Genomic DNA, 4,912 nt, shown 5'->3' with positions numbered 1-4,912 from the left:
CCCACCCCCCCCCCCCCCCACCCCCCCCCCCCCCCACCCCCCCCCCCCCCCACCCCCCCCCCCCCCCACCCCCCCCCCCCCCCACCCCCCCCCCCCCCCACCCCCCCCCCCCCCCACCCCCCCCCCCCCCCACCCCCCCCCCCCCCCACCCCCCCCCCCCCCCACCCCCCCCCCCCCCCACCCCCCCCCCCCCCCACCCCCCCCCCCCCCCACCCCCCCCCCCCCCCACCCCCCCCCCCCCCCACCCCCCCCCCCCCCCACCCCCCCCCCCCCCCACCCCCCCCCCCCCCCACCCCCCCCCCCCCCCACCCCCCCCCCCCCCCACCCCCCCCCCCCCCCACCCCCCCCCCCCCCCACCCCCCCCCCCCCCCACCCCCCCCCCCCCCCACCCCCCCCCCCCCCCACCCCCCCCCCCCCCCACCCCCCCCCCCCCCCACCCCCCCCCCCCCCCACCCCCCCCCCCCCCCACCCCCCCCCCCCCCCACCCCCCCCCCCCCCCACCCCCCCCCCCCCCCACCCCCCCCCCCCCCCACCCCCCCCCCCCCCCACCCCCCCCCCCCCCCACCCCCCCCCCCCCCCACCCCCCCCCCCCCCCACCCCCCCCCCCCCCCACCCCCCCCCCCCCCCACCCCCCCCCCCCCCCACCCCCCCCCCCCCCCACCCCCCCCCCCCCCCACCCCCCCCCCCCCCCACCCCCCCCCCCCCCCACCCCCCCCCCCCCCCACCCCCCCCCCCCCCCACCCCCCCCCCCCCCCACCCCCCCCCCCCCCCACCCCCCCCCCCCCCCACCCCCCCCCCCCCCCACCCCCCCCCCCCCCCACCCCCCCCCCCCCCCACCCCCCCCCCCCCCCACCCCCCCCCCCCCCCACCCCCCCCCCCCCCCACCCCCCCCCCCCCCCACCCCCCCCCCCCCCCACCCCCCCCCCCCCCCACCCCCCCCCCCCCCCACCCCCCCCCCCCCCCACCCCCCCCCCCCCCCACCCCCCCCCCCCCCCACCCCCCCCCCCCCCCACCCCCCCCCCCCCCCACCCCCCCCCCCCCCCACCCCCCCCCCCCCCCACCCCCCCCCCCCCCCACCCCCCCCCCCCCCCACCCCCCCCCCCCCCCACCCCCCCCCCCCCCCACCCCCCCCCCCCCCCACCCCCCCCCCCCCCCACCCCCCCCCCCCCCCACCCCCCCCCCCCCCCACCCCCCCCCCCCCCCACCCCCCCCCCCCCCCACCCCCCCCCCCCCCCACCCCCCCCCCCCCCCACCCCCCCCCCCCCCCACCCCCCCCCCCCCCCACCCCCCCCCCCCCCCACCCCCCCCCCCCCCCACCCCCCCCCCCCCCCACCCCCCCCCCCCCCCACCCCCCCCCCCCCCCACCCCCCCCCCCCCCCACCCCCCCCCCCCCCCACCCCCCCCCCCCCCCACCCCCCCCCCCCCCCACCCCCCCCCCCCCCCACCCCCCCCCCCCCCCACCCCCCCCCCCCCCCACCCCCCCCCCCCCCCACCCCCCCCCCCCCCCACCCCCCCCCCCCCCCACCCCCCCCCCCCCCCACCCCCCCCCCCCCCCACCCCCCCCCCCCCCCACCCCCCCCCCCCCCCACCCCCCCCCCCCCCCACCCCCCCCCCCCCCCACCCCCCCCCCCCCCCACCCCCCCCCCCCCCCACCCCCCCCCCCCCCCACCCCCCCCCCCCCCCACCCCCCCCCCCCCCCACCCCCCCCCCCCCCCACCCCCCCCCCCCCCCACCCCCCCCCCCCCCCACCCCCCCCCCCCCCCACCCCCCCCCCCCCCCACCCCCCCCCCCCCCCACCCCCCCCCCCCCCCACCCCCCCCCCCCCCCACCCCCCCCCCCCCCCACCCCCCCCCCCCCCCACCCCCCCCCCCCCCCACCCCCCCCCCCCCCCACCCCCCCCCCCCCCCACCCCCCCCCCCCCCCACCCCCCCCCCCCCCCACCCCCCCCCCCCCCCACCCCCCCCCCCCCCCACCCCCCCCCCCCCCCACCCCCCCCCCCCCCCACCCCCCCCCCCCCCCACCCCCCCCCCCCCCCACCCCCCCCCCCCCCCACCCCCCCCCCCCCCCACCCCCCCCCCCCCCCACCCCCCCCCCCCCCCACCCCCCCCCCCCCCCACCCCCCCCCCCCCCCACCCCCCCCCCCCCCCACCCCCCCCCCCCCCCACCCCCCCCCCCCCCCACCCCCCCCCCCCCCCACCCCCCCCCCCCCCCACCCCCCCCCCCCCCCACCCCCCCCCCCCCCCACCCCCCCCCCCCCCCACCCCCCCCCCCCCCCACCCCCCCCCCCCCCCACCCCCCCCCCCCCCCACCCCCCCCCCCCCCCACCCCCCCCCCCCCCCACCCCCCCCCCCCCCCACCCCCCCCCCCCCCCACCCCCCCCCCCCCCCACCCCCCCCCCCCCCCACCCCCCCCCCCCCCCACCCCCCCCCCCCCCCACCCCCCCCCCCCCCCACCCCCCCCCCCCCCCACCCCCCCCCCCCCCCACCCCCCCCCCCCCCCACCCCCCCCCCCCCCCACCCCCCCCCCCCCCCACCCCCCCCCCCCCCCACCCCCCCCCCCCCCCACCCCCCCCCCCCCCCACCCCCCCCCCCCCCCACCCCCCCCCCCCCCCACCCCCCCCCCCCCCCACCCCCCCCCCCCCCCACCCCCCCCCCCCCCCACCCCCCCCCCCCCCCACCCCCCCCCCCCCCCACCCCCCCCCCCCCCCACCCCCCCCCCCCCCCACCCCCCCCCCCCCCCACCCCCCCCCCCCCCCACCCCCCCCCCCCCCCACCCCCCCCCCCCCCCACCCCCCCCCCCCCCCACCCCCCCCCCCCCCCACCCCCCCCCCCCCCCACCCCCCCCCCCCCCCACCCCCCCCCCCCCCCACCCCCCCCCCCCCCCACCCCCCCCCCCCCCCACCCCCCCCCCCCCCCACCCCCCCCCCCCCCCACCCCCCCCCCCCCCCACCCCCCCCCCCCCCCACCCCCCCCCCCCCCCACCCCCCCCCCCCCCCACCCCCCCCCCCCCCCACCCCCCCCCCCCCCCACCCCCCCCCCCCCCCACCCCCCCCCCCCCCCACCCCCCCCCCCCCCCACCCCCCCCCCCCCCCACCCCCCCCCCCCCCCACCCCCCCCCCCCCCCACCCCCCCCCCCCCCCACCCCCCCCCCCCCCCACCCCCCCCCCCCCCCACCCCCCCCCCCCCCCACCCCCCCCCCCCCCCACCCCCCCCCCCCCCCACCCCCCCCCCCCCCCACCCCCCCCCCCCCCCACCCCCCCCCCCCCCCACCCCCCCCCCCCCCCACCCCCCCCCCCCCCCACCCCCCCCCCCCCCCACCCCCCCCCCCCCCCACCCCCCCCCCCCCCCACCCCCCCCCCCCCCCACCCCCCCCCCCCCCCACCCCCCCCCCCCCCCACCCCCCCCCCCCCCCACCCCCCCCCCCCCCCACCCCCCCCCCCCCCCACCCCCCCCCCCCCCCACCCCCCCCCCCCCCCACCCCCCCCCCCCCCCACCCCCCCCCCCCCCCACCCCCCCCCCCCCCCACCCCCCCCCCCCCCCACCCCCCCCCCCCCCCACCCCCCCCCCCCCCCACCCCCCCCCCCCCCCACCCCCCCCCCCCCCCACCCCCCCCCCCCCCCACCCCCCCCCCCCCCCACCCCCCCCCCCCCCCACCCCCCCCCCCCCCCACCCCCCCCCCCCCCCACCCCCCCCCCCCCCCACCCCCCCCCCCCCCCACCCCCCCCCCCCCCCACCCCCCCCCCCCCCCACCCCCCCCCCCCCCCACCCCCCCCCCCCCCCACCCCCCCCCCCCCCCACCCCCCCCCCCCCCCACCCCCCCCCCCCCCCACCCCCCCCCCCCCCCACCCCCCCCCCCCCCCACCCCCCCCCCCCCCCACCCCCCCCCCCCCCCACCCCCCCCCCCCCCCACCCCCCCCCCCCCCCACCCCCCCCCCCCCCCACCCCCCCCCCCCCCCACCCCCCCCCCCCCCCACCCCCCCCCCCCCCCACCCCCCCCCCCCCCCACCCCCCCCCCCCCCCACCCCCCCCCCCCCCCACCCCCCCCCCCCCCCACCCCCCCCCCCCCCCACCCCCCCCCCCCCCCACCCCCCCCCCCCCCCACCCCCCCCCCCCCCCACCCCCCCCCCCCCCCACCCCCCCCCCCCCCCACCCCCCCCCCCCCCCACCCCCCCCCCCCCCCACCCCCCCCCCCCCCCACCCCCCCCCCCCCCCACCCCCCCCCCCCCCCACCCCCCCCCCCCCCCACCCCCCCCCCCCCCCACCCCCCCCCCCCCCCACCCCCCCCCCCCCCCACCCCCCCCCCCCCCCACCCCCCCCCCCCCCCACCCCCCCCCCCCCCCACCCCCCCCCCCCCCCACCCCCCCCCCCCCCCACCCCCCCCCCCCCCCACCCCCCCCCCCCCCCACCCCCCCCCCCCCCCACCCCCCCCCCCCCCCACCCCCCCCCCCCCCCACCCCCCCCCCCCCCCACCCCCCCCCCCCCCCACCCCCCCCCCCCCCCACCCCCCCCCCCCCCCACCCCCCCCCCCCCCCACCCCCCCCCCCCCCCACCCCCCCCCCCCCCCACCCCCCCCCCCCCCCACCCCCCCCCCCCCCCACCCCCCCCCCCCCCCACCCCCCCCCCCCCCCACCCCCCCCCCCCCCCACCCCCCCCCCCCCCCACCCCCCCCCCCCCCCACCCCCCCCCCCCCCCACCCCCCCCCCCCCCCACCCCCCCCCCCCCCCACCCCCCCCCCCCCCCACCCCCCCCCCCCCCCACCCCCCCCCCCCCCCACCCCCCCCCCCCCCCACCCCCCCCCCCCCCCACCCCCCCCCCCCCCCACCCCCCCCCCCCCCCACCCCCCCCCCCCCCCACCCCCCCCCCCCCCCACCCCCCCCCCCCCCCACCCCCCCCCCCCCCCACCCCCCCCCCCC

This window comes from Sphaerodactylus townsendi, linkage group LG16 (genome assembly GCF_021028975.2).
Source record: "Sphaerodactylus townsendi isolate TG3544 linkage group LG16, MPM_Stown_v2.3, whole genome shotgun sequence".
NCBI lineage: Eukaryota > Metazoa > Chordata > Lepidosauria > Squamata > Sphaerodactylidae > Sphaerodactylus > Sphaerodactylus townsendi.
This window is presented reverse-complemented; position numbering follows the sequence as displayed.